Genomic DNA, 20,555 nt, shown 5'->3' on the forward strand with positions numbered 1-20,555 from the left:
AAATCTTAGTCTGCTAAGATGGCTCCCTCACGAAAACATTCAGGGTAGATAGAATATTTGAAGAGAAATATTTTTGATGACTTCCTTGATCACTTAAAGCCCTCGACAAATGATTAGTACCAAGGGTAGAAATTTGTTTATGGTAAAACCTTGGGAGAAGGGTTGACCGATAAAGCATACCACTTGGCAGATGCTAGGGTACCGATGACATGGATAGATATGTTTAAGTTATGATATGGATAGAGAAATTTACATTCCCCACTCTCAAGTCCTTGGCAATATGATTCGAGTAAATTAGTGGTGTTGAGTGTGTTCATGGATGTTGACCTTCTTAAGGTTGTTGCAAACAGATCTATCTCGAGGGTTATAAGGGGAAATGAAGCAGAGACTCTACTGACAATTAGAAGAGAGGAGTTCCAGGAGATTTTTGACTTATATGAACCATCTGCTAACCTAGTACAAGTATATTTAAATGAGTTAAAGGAAAATTATTATAGAATGATAGATTTCATTAGAGCTAGTTTTCTTCTAATGCATTTAGCTAGAGCAGGGGAGACAACACACTACATTGGCCCTAGTTAAGAGGAGTGATTCCCCATTGGTGTTTTTGCTCCTTATTTTCAGGCTACCTTTTTCTCTCTATGTTAGATCTTAGGTTTCAATCCAATTATAGTTATGCCACTTGATTTCATGTATATGGCCATGCAAATTCAACATCCAGATTATATAGCAATTTTTTACTTCACCCCATACCTTGAAGAGAAGATTCATGAGGGGTTTCAGGATATGAAAAATAAATTGGCTGACACTAAATTCTACTGGTATTCCTTTCTCATGCACATGTTCTTATATTAGAATGTGGATTACTTTGAAGGTACTATGAACCTCAAGAGAACAATTGACAATAATGAAATTCCAAAGTAGCTTTGGAGCACAAATATGTCTTGGGACAAACAAGAGGCTAGTTTTGTGAGATTTGATAACAACTTTGCTTCTAGGTTGAGACAAAGATTGAGATTGAAACCACCAAGGATCCCCAAGGAGTTTCATGATTTTGTAAGGCCTAAAGAGAGATTGCCACTTCTAAAGATTGAGCACAATTGGGGGGATTTAGTCCCTTATCCAGTTAGCACTGTTATTAGAATCTATGGTTTTTCTGGCCAGCCACATGTATTACCTTTTAATGTTCCTTTGACAATGGGTTTTGCTAAAGTAATGAGGTAGATAGGGTGCATCCATGATAAGGAATTAAAGGGAAAAGGAAACGGAACAATTTTCCCTGATTATACTATCATCCCATATTTTATGATTTTGAAAGGAGGATATGAGGATTTTGACAAATTCTTTATGCCATATCATTTAGAGGTTAGCACAGCCCAAATGGGTTTTACAACATTTTTAGGACAAGAATAAAAGGAGGTCTATTGCCTCATGAGCACAAATTTTCTTGAGGATACAATTAGAAATGAGTTTTATTTCATGACTCAGGATAGGAGGAAAGAGAAATGGATAGTTTTTCAGGAAGTTATGGGCTACAATTAAGAAAATGGATCCAAGCTACGATCCAAAAAAATATTTTACTCCATTTTGTACTAAAGTCAATTTTTTTATGAACAATTTTGATGAATTGATTCTTGTATTGAAGGAAAAGAAGGCCAAACTTGAAGAGGTTCATGGCCGACAAGTTGAAAGAAAAGATGTACATCGTCCAACACCCATGACAATGGAGGAATCAATTTTTTTTCATCAAAAGAGGATGCAACAGTCAGGCTCATGACCTCTTCTACCTCAAAGAAGAGATGGCCTAATAGAAGAGAGACCTGTTTATGGTCCTTCTTAAAAGAGAGCAAGAGAAGAAATAAGTGGTGAAGAAGAGAGCAATAGTGATAGTGGAGAATTGGTGAGGAGAAAAGGTAAAAGGATAATGAAGATAGAGCCTTCCCCAAAGGTGTAAATCAAGCCTTTTAAAGGAGTCAAAATCATTGATCTTGAAGAGTCAGATAGAAGTCCTTCACCACCACCCATGCCATTTTCACCTTTAAGGCAGGTTGAAGAATAAATGGAGGAAGATATGCTTGTAGTAACAAGTGCAAAGACACAAATTCATATTCCTCCTTTGCCCACTAGTTTGGAGTTTGACGTCACTCCTTTAGATATTTAGGGTAGAGATTTTAGGGATGCAAGGAAGGAGGCATGTGATAAGTTTCTTTAGGATGATACTTTTGTGAGAAGCCAGAGCTTTTGGCAATTAGTGTGGAATATGAAAATTGAAGAATTTAAGAAGAGAACTACTGAGAGAAAAGTTGAGAGGCCAGATAGGTTTGAACAAGAGAGAATCAGGAAGAAGTTAAGAGTGAGATGATGGAAGAATTCAAGAGAATCACTACAGATGAGGGCAGGATGATTGTAATTTAGCTCAGAGTTTTAATTTTAATAGAATGGGATATAGCACATGCAATGGCCTTTGATGCAATTAGGAAATCAAAGGGCCAACAATTTAGTTTAGAGGAAGAAACAAGGTTGGCATTGAAAGGATTGGATTTTGTAGATGATTATGTAACCTTGGCAATATGGGAATTAGAGGAAGGACCTAGAAAGCTTAACATTAGTGATATAAATCCCATCTTAAGGTGAGGCCTTATTGTAAAAAGAGCATCTGGCACATCAAGTGTGGAGGCTACAAATTTGAATGTTGATGTTGCCAAATTGGCTCATGAAACTTCAAAGAGAGAAGCCTTGGAAAAGGTGGAGTTAATGAGAAAATTTGAAAATATTTTCAATGATTATAATGCAGTTCAACAAAGGTGTGTAGAGTTGCAAACAAAAGTTTAACTCCTTGAGCAAGGAAAGATAAGAGTCTCCTCTTCTGCATTTGTAGGGACATTGGTGCCATTAACATCTAGGTAATCACCTATTATCCATAAAGAAAAAGTAGTTCAACCTGACATCAATGTTAATATCCCCAATATATCATTGGTGTCAGATGATGATGATGAGCTCAAAGCCACTAGATCTACTGATCCAACTCAATCTTAGCTCTTGGAGAAGATTATTGAATTAGAAAATAAGTTAAAGGAATCAAAAGATCAATTAGTCTAGCAACACAAGGAGATAGTTAGCTCAGTGCTAACTCATTTAAATGAAAAGGTTGAGAGTAGACTTAACAATATTCATGCCTTGTATTCTTTACTATTTAATGTTATTCAGAAATTTGATGATGATAAAGAGATGGTGGTTCCCTTGTTCACAAATGGTTGCAAAGGGGAAATGAACTTAGAATAATGTCTATGGCTTCCAAGTATCATGCTGAGAGGCCACCTGCAGTCCAACCAACTTATTTGTTGGTAAAATCAATGAAGGAGGCCCAAATTTTGCCAAAAAATATAGAAAGAAAGATAAGGGAGCTGATGAGAAATTTCATTGAGTTGAGTGAAAGTTTTTTGCCAGATGTTGAAGATGAAAATGGGGTAGTCAAGCCTCTACAATTTTGGAAAAAGGAGGCAGAGAGAGTCATCATTACCAAGGTAGAGTTAATATGTGAAGGGATGAACATGGATATGATGGAGGATAGCATGGACAAAATAATTGTCACAGGGTCATTTTTTGAATCTTTTGAAAGAGAGGCAAATCAAGTAGCTATTAAATACACTCCATACAGAGGTAAAGCTGATGAAGTCATGAGTTATGAATGACCATCTGATGAAGACTACAATGGATGGAGTAGGATGTATCTGAATGATGAATAAGGGTTGTAAACAATTTGATATAACTATTTTTGTTTGCTAGTGGCCGATATATTTTTGAACTCGAACAACAACGATGGCGGTAAAATACATCATGAATTTTAGAGAAGCAGATGCAGATTTTAATATTGGTTATAACTTTCCTAAGTATGGAATATTGTTGTACCAAACTTCAAGTATGTTTAAATCATCCTGATGACAGGTGTCTATTGGCCTAAAGCTTGTTTGCTCCCTTGTTTTCTATAAAAGGGAAATCAGGGCCATTAGAAAGGGTTCCAAAATCTTTGAATATGGTCTCTCTATGTAGGTATAGTCAGTAGGATTAGGTTCTAGTTTTGAGAAGTCATGAGTAAATAGCAAAGAATTGCAATGTAATTTTGCAAAGCAAAATAGAGGATAGTCATTAGTTTCAAATGTCAACTTGGTTTCTCTTGTAAATGAAATGTATTTGATTATTTGATAGAAGATGCATTTTGAAGTTAGTACAAATATAATTTCAAATCTTTACTCTCCTGCATATGATTTTATCTTCTTTTGATTCAATGGGATTAAGGGTTTCATTTGCTCGTTGCATTGTTATGCTATATGTATTTTTTCATCTCATGCTTTAATCCAAGGTGTTAATTAAAATGCTTGAATGAAATTACAGAGAGATAGAGCTTGTACTAGGATTTGATAAGTAGTTTGGGTGAGAAATTGCAAAATGAAATGATATTGCAATGGATTATCATTTAAGATTAAATCGGCTATTGGATAAATTTCTATCAAATTTTTAGTGATGTTTCAGAAACTCAGAGCCCAATGGAGTAAGGCACTAGTATATGCTAGCAAATGTCATTAGGTTATCATTTTCCTATCTTTTTCACTTATGGTTTGTCATAAATCATTATAATCAAGACATATTTCCAAGTTTTTATGTATGTTTGAGGTGTCCTATTATCTCATGCTCCAGATAAGGTCGATGATCATTGAGGAATTTGCCAATTTTAAGCATTCTCCCTAATGTTGAGCCAATATATGAGATTATCTGCTTTATTTTTAGTACAATTTGTGAATGTGGTGTAGAGATCACAAATTTGCTAAGGGATTACCCTCCCAGGTTTTGCAGAGCCCAAAGTGTAGAAGGATTTTTAGATCCTTGTCACAGTTGGTCTAAGTATGATGGATATTGATAGTTGGAAGTGGCTTTCCATAGGTATTTTGAGGAATCAACTTGGTTTCTACCTCTCACAGTGTAAACCTGTTTTGAGGCACCAACAAAAATGGCGACTCTCCTGGGGAATAATGCATAGTCATCATAGGTATTGTCATCCATTTAGGAAAATTGCATTGAATTTTCATAGTGTTTCTATGATTTGATGGTTGAGCCCATAGTTTGGTGTTTTTGGCTCATGATTTTTTGCGTAAAAGGTGTTCTACATTTTGTGAGAAAGGTTCACAAATTTCTTTTAAAGATTACCAAGTAGTGTATTATTTGGTATGCCAAAGTGATTTGGGTGGCGACTCTGAGGTCTCTGCGCCAGTGCGTATATTTTTGAATAATTCTAACAAATTTTTGAAGGATTTTTTTATTATGAGTAAAGCGAAGAGCACTAGAGGTTACATGAGGCTGCATCCTAAAGAGAAGTTGGAAGAGCTTCATGGAGCTCTGCAGAGAAATGGGGCAAGAAGAAATGCAGAAACTAGCATCACTCCCTCATCATGAAAACCTAAGCACACGAATGCAAGTAAGTCACATTTAAATCCTATTCCTAAAGACCATACATCATCTTCTAAAAGTTATGAATCAGATAGATTAGGATTTTTCACTTCCTTGTTTGATACACTTGTTCAAGAAGAGGTGCAACCACATAGAAAAGAAGTTACTCAAGTTTAGTATTCAGAAAAGAAGAGAGGTCAGAGTAGAAGTAGAAGTCACCAAAGTGAAAATGATATTGGTGTACCTCCTCCTCTAGGTCTCACAACAGAGTTTTCTTGTGGTTATGAGTCAATTCAGGAACAAGGTAATGTGAACTTAATTGATTTAGATGATACTTTTGGATTTGAGATAACTTTACTAGATCCTGAAGAAGTTTTTTGAGATATAGACACATTGAGAAGGGAACTCCAAGAACAAATAAGTTTGAGAAATAAGAGAGAAAAAGAAAAGGAATCTGAACTCATTAGAGCTATAATAGAAAGAGACGGTCTAATACAACAATTGGCAACACTCAAAGCATTGACCCAGGAAAATATTAAGCTTAGTTATTGAGGGTCCTGTTCTAAGAGATATCTTAGATAAAAAATCTGAAAACATTAAAAAAGAAAAGGCCAAGACTAATGTAGACAACCAAAGGTTAGTAGATTCTAGACAGCCAAGTGCTCAGAATCCTAAATTAGATCTGGATAAAGGAAAACAAAAGGTATTTGGTATTAAGATAGATGATAAAAGATCTTCAACTATCCCAGATTTGAGTCAAGAATTATCCCAAGTTGACATTGAACTAGAAAGAGCTAGGATAGAAAATGAAACTCTTGCAAAAGAGTTGAAGAGAATTGAGATGGAAGCTTGAAGTGCAGAAATGAAGATAAAGATTGATTTCCTTAAGTTGTTGACATTGAATAGTGTTTCATTTGCTGCCGGTCCATCTAAAACTCAAGTTATTTCTGGTGTGGTTTTTACAGCAACAACAAATGTCAGTACAAATACTCTTGCCCAGAATGTTCAGAATACCCAGAATACTGGAGTTGCAATTATTGGGTAGGGAAGTCAAGCGGCTACTCAAAGCATTAGTCAGCCCCAACTTTCTAAATATTTTAATACTACTTATATGGTTGGTACTAGAACAAATACTATTGTGACTAATACCACAACACATGTTGTAGGACAATATGCTATTGGGGAGTTTCAAAGAAGGCCTATTCATCTAGAAAGATATAGGCAGTTGCATTTCGATGAGATACCAGGATATCCAAATGCAATCCCAAATGACTTAAGGGATAAATGCAGTAAGTTTGCAGAGAATATGGATATTAATGGTGAGGAACATTTGAGGGCATTCACTGATAAGTTAAATGACTATGAAGTGGAGCATGAGGATGTTGTCATGAAACTATTTATGCAATCTTTGATAGGGGATGCTAGGGATTGGTACAGAGGGTTGCCAACTACAAGTATCATCTCCTGGGAAGAATTTGAGAGGTGTTTCAAAGAGAAGTATGGTGATAAAACAAATGCAAGCTTCATGTTAAATGAGTTAAATAACATCAAGAAGTCATTAAATAAGGATGTGTCTGATTTTAATATCAGGTTTCAAAAGGCCATGCATAAGTTGTTTTAGGTTTTAAGGTTGGATGATAATGTTTGTCTGACCACATATATGAATGCATTTGATGAAAAAATGGGGTACATCCTTAGAGATAAAGATCCTCAAACTCTTAGAGATGCTTTTAGGATAGCTATTAACATTGAAGGAAATAGAAGAGCTTCAGGTAAGCTTGGAAGAAGAGAGGATCATAGATTTTCTAAGAGTGCAAGGGACAAAGTTGAAAAGTCTTTAGGGTCAAAACCTAAAGAGGAAGACAAATCAGACAAGGTACTTAATAACTTGAAGGATTTAAAATTGACTATGGCAAAGAATGATAAGGGTCCTATACCAGAAAAACCACAGTTTAATATATTTAGTAGACCCCCAAGATTGTAGGATTATCCTTACAACAAATAGTTCAACAACAAAAGAATAAGTAGGAGCATCAAACTCCCAATCCATTGCAAAAACACACAGTGAATGTTGTTGAGGATACACCCTGGTGTGTTGCTTGTCAATCACCCCACTCATCTAAATATTATGTTGTTGCACAATTTATTTCTGCCAAAGTTGAGTTACATGATGAAGGAGAAGGAACCTTTGAGGATGATAATGTTTATTGTCTCATGACTACTTCTTAACTCAGAGGGACAAAATATTTTTCTGATATTGAGACTCAGGATTTGGATATAGTTCACCAGAGGCAGAGAACAAAATCATACCATCAACAATTTTTTTCTAATGATGAGTTATGTGTTGATGATCGAATGTGTAATGCTGAACAAGGAGAGAATTATGTATCCTTGAGAAGACCTTCAGATGAAGAGATTACCTAAATAACAACTACCATGGTAGCTTAGGTTAAAAGCAATTATCGGTTGAGAAACAAAATGGTCGGTGAAGACTAGCGAAAGCCTTTTGGTTTATTTATTAAAGAGTTGAAAAATAAAGACAAGGAGGTCAAGGAAGATAAGATGAGGAAGGATGCAATCAAAATCAAGGAGGTAAAGAAGAAGGACTAGGTTAAGAAAGATGAAATTATAAAACCTAGTGAGAAAACTGTTTCACCTAAGGTGAAGATAAAGATGGTTGAAAAACCTGCTTCGCCTACTGGAGAAGATATGATGAAAAACCAAAATATTGAAAGCAACAAACCAAAGAAACCTGAAGAAAAATCAGGTATGTCTCTTGAATTACTAGTTTACACACCTATTGATATGCTTCAGTTGCTTTCTCAAATTACCGTTAAGGTTCCTTTACAAGAAATGCTAAAAATTGAAGAGCATAAAGAGAAAGCCATGGCCTGGGTCAGGGGTGTTTCTTCTTCTGCCAAGATTAAACATGAGAATGTTTCTCATAATGTAAAGGAATGAGTGAACAAAAATGAGAACATTATCACATATATGAAAAAGGGAATGGTTTCTCAGACTCCCCAAATTTATCTTGAAGATACAGTAGGTGAGAGCCCTGAAATGTGGACCCTTTCTTTTTGAGTGTTATTATAAATGGAGGAGTTCTAAAGAATTGTATGATTGATTCATGGGCCTCAAATAATGTCATGCCAGTGAGGATAATGCAAGCCATGGGTTTAAATTTAGATACTCCTTAGGGTAGATGTTGTGCTATGGATTCAAGAGAAGTACCTGTGATAGGTACCATAAGTGCTCTACCTTATAAACTTGCTGATTTCCCTCAGAAGGAGCTAACCATGAGTGTCCTAGTTGTAGATATCCCACCTCATTATGGGATGTTGTTGTCAAGAAAGTGGAGTGCCTCTATGGGTGGAATTTTGTAGTGTAATTTATCTTATGCCACTTTTTGTATTGATGGCAGAAATGTAAAGATTGAAAGGGAGTCGAGAGTGCCATATACAATGGTGCATGAAAAAGACTCTGATCAAGATATGACATGTTTTGTAGACACAAATATTAATGCATTTCGAGTTGAGGATTCCTTGCAAAAGGAAAAAGGACAACCTACACCATTGGATGAGGAAGTAGAGAAAGCATCAAGAGATGATGATTTATGGACAATGTATTTTGATGGAGCTAGCTCAAAGGAAGGCTTGGGTGCAGGTGTATTGTTCATTTCACCCTGTGGAGAAAATTTTAATTTTTTTTTACTCTATCTTTTACATGCACAAATAATTTGGTAGAATATGAAGCATTGCTTCTAGGTTTAAAATTAGCTAGAAAACATCAAATAAGGAATCTCAAAGTCATTGGAGATTCTAAATTTTTCATATCCCAAGTCAAGTCTAAGTATGCATCAAAGAACAAAAGGATGAAGAAATATAGAAATGTTGTATGGGATCAAATTGAGAATTTTGATGCATTTGGCATTGACTTGAAGGAAAGAAGCCATAATAGAATGGCAGACTTGTTGGCCAATATACCTTTAAGGCCATAAGATATTACTTTTGCAGAATATCAAAGTTTGAAGTTCAAAGTAGGCCTTTGATTCATAATAACATTGAAAATTGACAGGTTTTCAATGATGATGATGATATTTTAAGGTTCTTGACTTGTGTAGAAAAATATGAAAATCAGAAGATTGATTTTGGTACCTTTGTACAAATAGAGGATGTATAAGAGACAATATTTGGGAAGGAGGTGATTCAATTGAAGACAACAAAAATTCCTAGAGGATTGGTTATTCTAGAAAAGGTGTTTGATAGTCAAGATAAGGCCAAGGTTGCCACCACTGCCCCACACCCCAAGGATTTAGAAAAAATTCACCTTGGGATAGAAGGAGCCCCAAGAAAGGTGTATATTGGAAAGAATATGTCACCCAAGGTAAGAAAAATGTTGATTGATTTGTTGAGGAAATATAAACACATCTTTTCTTGGTCATATGACGACCTGGAAGCTTATAGGGAGGATTTATTTCAACATAAATTCCTTTGAAGAAAAATGCTAAGCCCTTTAGAAAGAAGCAAAGACCTATTAATCCAACATTAACACCCAAGATGCAAGAAGAATTAGTTAAGCTAAGGGATGCTGGAATCATAAAACCCATCAGACACTTGTCATGGGTGTCTAACTTGGTACCTATGAGAAAAAAGAACGAAGATATCGGATTGTGTGTTGATTTTAGGAATTAGAATATATCTTCATTGAAAGATAACTATCCATTGCCTAATATGAAAGAAATGTTGCAAAGGGTCACATGTTGTGAGATTTTGTCTATGATGGATGTATTTTTCAAGTTATAACCAGGTAATGGTTAAGGAATCAGAGTGCTACAAAACAACATTTACTATACCTTGGGCAAACTTATGTCTATGTAAGGATGCCTTTTGGTTTAACAAATGCAAGAGCAACATTCCAAAGACCAATGGATGTTGCATTTTCTGATATTATAAATGTTTTCCTAGTTGTATATCAGGATGATTTAACAACATATTCTAGGAAAGAAGATGATCATTGTGGTCATCTTGGAAAAAAAATTAACAGGGCTGTTGAATATGGTATATTTTTAAACCCAAAGAAGTGTGCTTTTGGGGTAACTGAAGGTAAGTTGTTAAATCACATTGTTTCAAGGGATGGTGTAAGAATTGACCCAAAGAGGGTAGCAACAATCATCAAAGTCCCTCAGCCCAAGATAGTGAAAGGTATTCAATCATTCTTTGGGCAAAACAATTTTCTCAGAAGGTTTGTCACTAACTTTGCTGAAATCAGTAGACCCATTTCCAAGATGTTGAAAAAGGGTGCAAAGTTAGAATGGGAAGGAGAGCCAACCAAGGCCTTTCAATAAATTAAACAAGCTATTAAAATGCACCGATTTTGAAAAGACCTGATTATGGCAAACTTATGCAAATATTCTCATTTGTATCTTTTCATACTATTGTTGTTTTTGTCCTATTGCAAAATAAGTTAGAGGGTTTTCAACAACCCATAGCATTTTTTAATAAGTTCTTACAAGCTGCAGAGTTGAAGTATGATTTAAATGAGAAACAAGCTTATGCACTAGTAAAGGCAGTAAAATCTTTTAGGAGTTACCTGATGGGAGCAACAATGGTTGCATATGTGCCTAGTGCTACAATCAAAGACATTTTCACTGATCAGGAAGTGTCTGGAAGGAGATGCAGGTGGATCAACATGATCCAAGAATTCAACATTGACATCCAAATCATTAAATTAGTGAGGGGACTAGGATTGGCTAGATTAATGGCTCAGAGTAATTTGGATGCAAATCAAATAAATGTTATAGAGGAGAAACACAAAGCTTATATTTGTGATATGGATGGTTGTGAGTGGTATGATGATATCATTTACTACTTGTAGAAGATGAAATGTCCTAAAGATATGGCTGGAAATAAAAAGAGGACATTGAAATTGCATACTATAAAATATGCCACTATCAATGGAAAAATTTAGTGGAGGAACAGTGATGGTGTCATGCTAAAATATGTTGACCTCGACCAAGCTCAAAAATTATTGTCAGAATTGCATGGTGGAGTTTGTAGAGGGTATTATATGGCCAAGACAACTGCACACAAGATATTAAGGGTTGGGTTTTGGTGGCCAACAATTTTCAAGGATGCACATCAGTTAGTCAGAAGATGTGATCCATGCCAAAGGTTTGCAGGAAAATTAAATTTTTTTAGGAAATCTACCATTGAAACCTGTAAATGTGCAGGCTCCTTTCCAACAATGGGGTATAGATTTCATTGGAGAAATAACATGTAAATCTAGTGATGGTCACTCTTGGATTTTGGTGGCTACTGACTACTTCATTAAGTGGGTTGAAGCTATACTCACTAGGAAGGCAACAAGTAAGGTGGTGATTGCTTTTCTCATAAATAATGTATTGACTAAATTTGGATGTCCTGAAAGAATAGTATCTGGTAATGCTATGAGCTTTAGGTCAGAGGAATATGAAGATTTTTGCAACAAGTATGGTATCTAGATTTCATACTCATCACCTTACCATCCATAGGCAAATGGACAAGCTGAATCAAGCAATAAAATCTTGATGAAAATTATTAAAATAATCACAGAGAAAAATAAAAAGGCCTAGGATTCAAAGTTAAAGCTGGCGGTTTGGGCAGACTGAGTGAGAGTCAAGAAAGCAATAGGGTGTGCACCTTTTGAATTAGTGTATGGTATATGCACAAGTCTACCTCAAAATAATTTAATGGAAATGTATAAGTTTTTCCAAACTTATGACAATGATATAGTGATGATATGCAGTTAAGGGTTGAAGCTTTGATGGAATTGGATGAAATTAGAAGAGAAGCTAACACTAGAAATGCAAAGTTGCAAATGCAAGTAAAAAAATTGTATCACAAAAGAACAACTGTAAGGATTTTCCAAGTTAATGATTTGGTCCTGATGTGGAATGCTAGATTAGAAGGTAAAGGAAAACATGGAAAGTTTGATGCCATTTGGCTTGGCCCATATCTGATCTAGAGCAAGTGGAGAGAAGATTCATATTTTCTTCAAGATATAAATGGTCATACTCTTGAATTGTCTGTTCATGGACAATTCTTGAAGAAATACTTTTCTTAAAGTAGTTATTATCCATGAGCATTAGTTAGGTTTTGTATTTAAGTAGTGTAGTTTCCTTTCTATTGAAATTGCCTTGTCTAGGTAACTTCTTTTTGGTCTGCTTCACCAAGGATTCTAGGATTCTCGCATCATTCCTGAGTAATGATTGTCCCCAGCTAGAGCCACTGATATCCTAAAAAATGACTGCACAATTTCTTTTTCACGTTTGAGTCAAAATATTGGTCATTCTGGATTCATTTTGCCCTCTATCAAGGTTCAAGGTTCAAGGTTTAGGGTTTATGAATTTCTGATTAAGTCTTGTAAAAGAAAAACCCTAAGCCTGTTATATTTCATCATTACCTTTTTTCCACTTAAGACAAGGGTCGGTTACCGTTGGTAGGGCCATTGTATTTCCTCAGTATTAAATTGTTTTTGGCTAGCCCCTTTATATTTTCCTTAGTCTGCATGAAAGATTTCGCTATAGTTGGTCCCTTTTAATATTCAGGCTAGCACTTATAATTTTTTCCTATCTAATATTTTAATACTTCAGCCAGTGGATAAAGGTAGAATAGATCTAACGGTCCGTGCTTCCTCACAGTCAAAGGTGCAAGGAAGATAAGGACTGTGACATCATGAGATGATGCCACGTGTCCTCGATGGAGAAGGGTGAGTCGATGGTTTGACCTTTCAAATATTTGATGTTACTAGTTCCCAGCAGGTAAAGTTTGAGTTACTGATGGTTTATCAATCTGCACATGCTTGTATTGAATGATGATGTTTTAATCCTAGTCCATGAAGTGCTCGGGAGTTAGCGACCATTCTTAAGTGATCACTGTAGCTATAAAGTAAACATAGAACAGAGCCAACAAATCTCATAACCCCATGATCAAGAGATGCAAGGAGATTATGGACCATGACATGATGACATGATGCCATGTGTCCAAGGCAGGCCAAGAAAAGTCAATGGTGGGGTCACTATAAGTGGAGAAGTAAGCAGTGAGTTGGATATGCCACATCATGCTAAGGGTGGACCCACTTGCCACATGTGATGGTTAATTTCAGATTGACTAAACATGATTGACAGTTCAATTTTGAACGTATTTCAAATGTAAGTTAGAGCTGTTATTTCACTCCTACGAGTATTAATGGCGGATGAGATAGTGGCATTTCATTCCAAATGATAATAAAAGCACTCTCAAAGCTATTTTTTGATTCATAAGGAGATTCATATCTATTTAGAGGATATCCCCACAACTAAAGAAGATTGAGACGGTTTCTTGCAGCAAGGATTGCTATTCCCCTGGTGTTTACAAAGTAGTAAGTTGTTAAAATACTGCTTCTTTGTTCCCTAAATAATTGAAGTGTGAATTTTGTGGGTAATTATATGGAAAATCTCACAAATTGTTCTAGGATTCAAAATTTGATAAGAATTTGCATATTTTTGTGCTTGTCTTGAGGTTTTTGTGTCGAATCGTAGGCTATTTTTTCTTTTGTGGTTAAGTGATAGAAACCCTAGTCTAGTAAGATGGCTCACTCACGAAAACATTAAGGGCAAGTTGACTATTTGAAGAGAAATCTTTTTGAGGATTTCCTCGATCAATTAGAGCCCTTGACAAATGATAAGTACCAAGGGTAGAAATTTGTTCATGGTAAAACCATGTGAGAAGGGTTGATTGATAAAGCATACTAGTTGGTAGAATGCTAGGGTATTAATGACTGGGATAGATATGTTCAAGTTATGGTATGGACAGAGAAATTTACATTCCCCACTCTCAAGTCCTTGGAAATATGATTTGGGTAAATTAGTGGTGTCGGGAGTGTTCATGGATGTTGACCTTCGTAAGGTTGTTGAAAACAATTATGACCTTGTCTCGAGGGTTATAAGGGGAAATGAAGGAGAGACTCTGCTATTAATCAAAAGAGAGGAATTCTAGGAGATTTTTGACTTATATGAACCATCTACTAACCTAGTACAAGTAGATTTAAATGAGTCAAAATCAGAGTATTATAGAATGAAAGATTTCATTAGAACTAGTTTTATTCCAATGCATTTACCTAGAGTAGGAGAGACAACATACTACATTGGCCCTAGTTCAAAGGACCAATTCCCCATTGGTGATTTTGCTCCTTATTTTCAAGATACCTTTTTCTCTATATGTCAGATCTTGGGTTTCAATCCAATTACAATTATGCCACCTGATTTCATGTATATGGCCATGCAAATTCAACATCTAGATTATACAGTGATTTTTGACTTCGCCCCATACCTTGAAGAGAAGATTCATGAGGGGCTGCAGGATATTAAAAATAGTGTTGGCACTAAATTCTACTAGTATTCCTTGCTCATGCACATGTTATTATATCAAAATGTGGATTACTTTGAAGGTCCTATGAACCTCAAGAGAGAAATTGAAAATAAGAAAATTTCAATGCAACTTTGGAGCACGGACATGTCTTGGGATAGATAAGAGCCTAGTTTTGTGAGATTTGATAACAACTTTGCTTCTAGGTTGAGACAAACATTTACAGTGAACCCACCAAGGATCCCTAAAGAGCTACATGATTTTGTAAGGCCTAAAGAGAGGTTGCCACTTCTAAAGATTGAGCACAATTGGGGGGATTTCATCCCTTATCTCTTTAGCACTGCTATTAGAATCTATGGTTTTTCTGGTCAGCCACATGTATTACCTTCTAATATTACTTTTAGAATGGGTTTTGCTGAAGGAATGTGGCAGATAGGGTGCATCCATGATAAGGAATTAAAGGGAAAAGGAAAAGGAACAATTTTCTGTCATTATACTTTCATCCCATATTATGTGATTTTGAAAGGAGGATATGAGCATTTTGACAAATTCTTTGCACCATATCATTTAGGGGTTAGCACAACTAGACACAATGACCCGGAAAGGTTTTACAACATTTTTAGGACAAGAATAAGAGGAGGTCTATTGCCTCATGAGCACAATTTTGTTGACGATATAATTAGAAATGAGTTTGATTTCATGACTCAGGATTGGAGGAAAGAGAAATGGATAGTTTTCAGGAAGTTATGGGCTACAATTAAGAAAATGGATCCAAGCTACGATCCAACAAAATATTTTACTCCATTTTGTGCTAAAGTTGATTTTGTTATGAACAATTTTGATGAATTGATTCTTGCATTGAAGGAAAAGAAGGCCAAACCTGAAGAGGTTCATGGCCGACAAGTTGAAAGAAAAGATGTACATCGTCCAACACCCATCACAATGGAGGAATAAATTTTTTTCATCAAAAGAGGATACAAAAATCAGGTTCATGACCTCTTCTACCTCAAAGAACATATAGCTTGATAGAAGAGAGACCCGTTTATGATCCTTCTCAAAAGAGAGAAAGAGAAGAAACAAGTGGTGAAGAAGAGAGCAGCAATGAGAGTGGAGAATTGGTGAGGATAAAAGGTAAAAGGATAATGAGGACAGAGCCTTCCCCAAAGGTGCAAATCAAGCCTTTTAAAGGAGTCAAAATTATTGATCTTGAAGATTCAGATAGAAGTCCTTTGCCACCACCTATGCCCTTTTCACCTTTAAGGCATGTTCAAGAACAAATGGAGGAAGATACACTTGTAGTAACAAGTACAGAGACACAAATTGGTATTCCTCCTTTGCCCCCTAGTTTGGAGTTGGACCTCACTCCTTTAGATATTCAAGGTAGAGGTTTTAGGGATGCAAGGAAGGAGGCACGCGATAAGTTTCTTGAGGATGATGCTTTTGTGAGAAGCCCAAGCTTTTTGCAATTAGTGTGGAAGATGAAAATTGAAGAATTTAAGAAGAGAACTATTGAGAGAAAAGCTCAAAGGCCAGATAGGTCTGAACATGAGAATCAAGAAGAATTTAAGAGTGAGATGATGGAAGAGTTCAAGAGAATCACTGCAGATGAGGGAAGGATGATTGTAAGTCAGGCTAGAGTTCTAAATTTACTAGAATGAGATATAGCATATGTAGTGGCCTTTGATGCAATTAGGAAATTAGAGGGCCAACAATTTATTTTAGAGGAAGAAGCAAGGTTGGCATTGAAAGGATTGGATTTTGTAGATGATTATGCAACCTTGGCAATATAGGAATTAGAGGAAGGACCTAGAAAGCCTAACATTAGTGACATAAATCCTAGCTTAAGGGGAGGCCTTATTGTAAAGAGAGTATCTGACATGTCAAGTGTGGAGGCTACAAAGTTGAATGTTGATGTTGCCAAATTGGGTCATGAAACTTCAAAGAGAGAAGCCTTGGAAAGGACAGAGTTAATGAGCAAATTTGACAAGCTTTTCAATGATTATAATGCAGTTCAATAGAGGTGTGTAGAGTTGCAAATGAGAGTGCAACTCATTGAGCAAGGATAGATAATAGTCTCCTATTTTGCAATTATAGGGACATCAATGCCATCAATATCTATGTCATCACCCTTTATCCATGAAGAAGAAGTAGTTCAACCTAACATCAATGTTGATGTCCCTAATATAGAAATGGTGCCATATGATGATGATGAGCTTGAAGCCACTAGATCTACTGATCCAACTCAATCTCAGCTCTTGGAGAAGATTATTGAATTAGAAAATAAGTTAAAGGAATCAGAAGATCAATCATCTTGGCAACAAAAGGAGATAGTTAGCTTAGTGCTAACTCATTTAAATGAAAAGGTTGATAGTAGACTTAACAATATTCATGCCTTGTATTCTTTATTATTTAATGCTATTCCGAAATTTTATGATGATAAAGAGATGGCGGTTCCCTTTCTCACAAAATGGTTGCAAAGGGGAAATGAACTTAGAATAATGTCTATGGCTTCCAAGTATCATGTTGAGAGGCCACTTGCACTCCAACCAACTTATTTGTTGGTAAACTTAATGCAGGAGGCCCAAATTTTGCCAGAAAATATAGAAAGAAAGATAAGGGAGCTGATGAGAAATTTTAGTGAGTTGAGTGAAACTTTTCCAGATATTGAAGATGAAAATGGGGCAGTCAAGCCTCTACAATTTTGGAAAAAGGAGGTAGAGAGAGTCATCATTACCAAGGTAGAGTTAATATGTGAAGGGATGAACATGGATATGCTGGAGGATAGCATGGACAAAATAATTGTCACAGGGTCATTTTTTGAATCTTTTGAAAGAGAGGCAAATCAAGTAGCTATTAAATACACTCCATACAGAGGTAAAGCTGATGAAGTCATGAGTTATGAATGACCATCTGATGAAGAATACAATGGATGGAGTAGGATGTATCTGAATGATGAATAAGGGTTGTAAATAGTTTGATATAACTATTTTTGTCTTCTAGTGGCGGATATCTTTTTGAACTGGAACAATAGAGATGGTGGTAAAATACATCATGAATTTTATGGATCGGCCATAGATTTTGATATTTGTTATAACTTTCCTAAGGATGGAATATTGTTATAACAAACTTCATGTATGTTTAAATCATCCCGATGATAGGTGTCTATTGGCCTGAAGCTTGTTTTCTCCCTTGTTTTCTATAAAAGGGAAATCAGGGCCATTAGAAAGGTTTCTAAAATCTTTGAATAGGGTCTCTTTGTGTAGGTCTAGTCAGTAGGATTAGGTTCCAGTTTTGAGAAATCATGAGTAAATAGCAGAGAATTGCAATGTCATTTTGTAGAGAAAAATAAAAGATATTCAATAGTTTCAAATTTCAAATGGATTTCTCCTGTAAATGAAATGTGTTGGATTATTTGATAGAAGATAGCTTTTTAAGTTAGTACAAATATAATTTCAAATCTTTACTCTCTCATGTATGATTTTATCTTCTTTTGAGTCAATGGGATCAAGGGTTTCATTTGTTTTTTGCATTGTTATGATGTATGTAGTTTTTCATCTCATGATTTAATCCAAGGGGTTAATTAAAATACTTGAATGAAATTACAAAGAGATAGAGCTTGTACTAGGATTTGATAAGTATTTTGGGTGAGAAATTGCAAAATGAAATGATATTGTAATCCATTATCATTTAATGATTAAATTGGCTATTGGATAAATTTCTATCAAGTTTTCAATGATGTTTCAGAAACTCAGAGCCCAATGGAGTAAGACACTGCTATATGCTAGCAAATTTCATGATGTTATCATTTTCTTGTCTTTTTCACTTATGGTTTGTCATAAATCATTATAATCAAGACATATTTGCAAGTTTTTATGTATGTTTGAGGTGTCCTATTATGTCATGCTCCTAATAAGGTCGACGATCATTGAATAATTTATTATTCTTAAGCATTCTCCCTACTGTTGAGCCAATATATGAGATTATTTGCTTTGTTTTTATCATAATTCATGAATGTGGCACATAGATCACAAATTTGCTAAGGGATTACCCTCCCGGGTCTTGCAGAGCCTAAAGTGTAGAAGAATTTGTAGATCCTTGTCGCACTTGGTCCAAGTTTGAGGGATATTGATAGGTGGAAGTGGCTTTCCATAGGTATTTTGAGGAATCAACTTGGTTTCCGCCTCATGCAGTGTAAACCCATTTTTGGGCACCAACAATTTGTATGACCACTCCCCGTATTTTGAGGAGGAGAAGTCTTCATCAAAAAACTAAGTTGAGGAGGAGACAACCTAAACCTAAGGAGTTTATCAAGAGGAGAAAGTTTCTCTACATCAATTATCAACTCTTTGTGTCACACCATATCTTATTGCATCATATGCAATTATACCTTCAAGGAAAATCTAACGAATTTGAGGAAGAGACTTTGAGAAGTAGGGCTTATACTCAATACACAACATTCAATCAACAACCTAACAAAAAGGGAAATGTCAATCCCGCCTTCTTTCCAAAAATTTGCATCACCTATAACGAAGCTCGACCAGAGCCACCAACTCCACCAAGAACCCTGCTAGAAGAGGAGGAATTCACTACCGTAGAAATATATTTATGCTCGTCAGCACTTGATCTCAAAAAGGTAAGGAATTGGATCCATAACTAGAATCTAGCATGATTTGTAGGGAATCCAAGCCTTTTGACGAATAGACAAACATCAAAGAAGAGGAGATCACCAAAGAACTTGTCCAACAATGCCAACAAAGAACTGCCTTCCAAAAGTTCATGGAAAGGCTTATAGACTCAGATAAAAAAAAGTACCTCCTCATGCTAAATAGAAAAGGAATCCCAATGACAGAGGATTTTGACATAGAAAATTCAAGGAATGAAAGAATCCCAAGACAAAGGTCAAGGACCTACACCTTCAATCAAAATCAAGAACACTTGAGAGGAGAGGATGCACGTGATCAAGACAACACATGCAACTAAGAGAATACATGTGATCATGATGACATCAGTGAACAAGGGGATACCCATCATCGAAGGTCCAATGAAGAAAATCTGCCCCTAGCTCTTATTACACAACAAATCCAAGCACTCCAATGACAAATGCAAGATATGAAACAAGGGTCTACAAAAAGGTATTCTTTGGAGGACATTTATCCTTACCCTTTTGATAGGAGGCTAAACATGATACCTTTCCCACCAAATTCGAATATACCAAAGTATGATAAATACGATGGTAAGAGTGATCCCCGTGATCACGTTAGGGAATTTTGTACTATGAGCTTGGAGTTTTCTAATAATGATACATGCATGATGATGATATTCCCAAGAAGTTTGGGAGGGAAAACAATGGAGTGGTTGTCAAAACTCACACCTCCCATCAGATCATTCGATGAGCTGGAGAATAAATTCATTACACAATACTCCTACAATATCCAACATGATATCACCATGCTTGACATATGCAATACAAAGCAAAAGAACAATGAAACATTCATGGTCTTCTTACAATGATAGAGACGTATGGTCTCAAGGTACCCATACAATGTACCCAAAAAGGAAAAGATGGATATCTTCATAGAGAATTTAAATAGTAAAATGAGTTATCAATTCAAACTACAATGTCTACATACTTTTGCAAAGCTGATTGAAAATGGCATCCAAGTAGAGGAAGCCTCAATCAAGAAAGGGACCTTGAAGTTCTCCAAGGAAGGTGTTAGTTTCTCAAGCAAT

The sequence above is a fragment of the Cryptomeria japonica genome, chromosome 4, assembly GCF_030272615.1.
Source record: "Cryptomeria japonica chromosome 4, Sugi_1.0, whole genome shotgun sequence".
Lineage (NCBI taxonomy): Eukaryota > Viridiplantae > Streptophyta > Pinopsida > Cupressales > Cupressaceae > Cryptomeria > Cryptomeria japonica.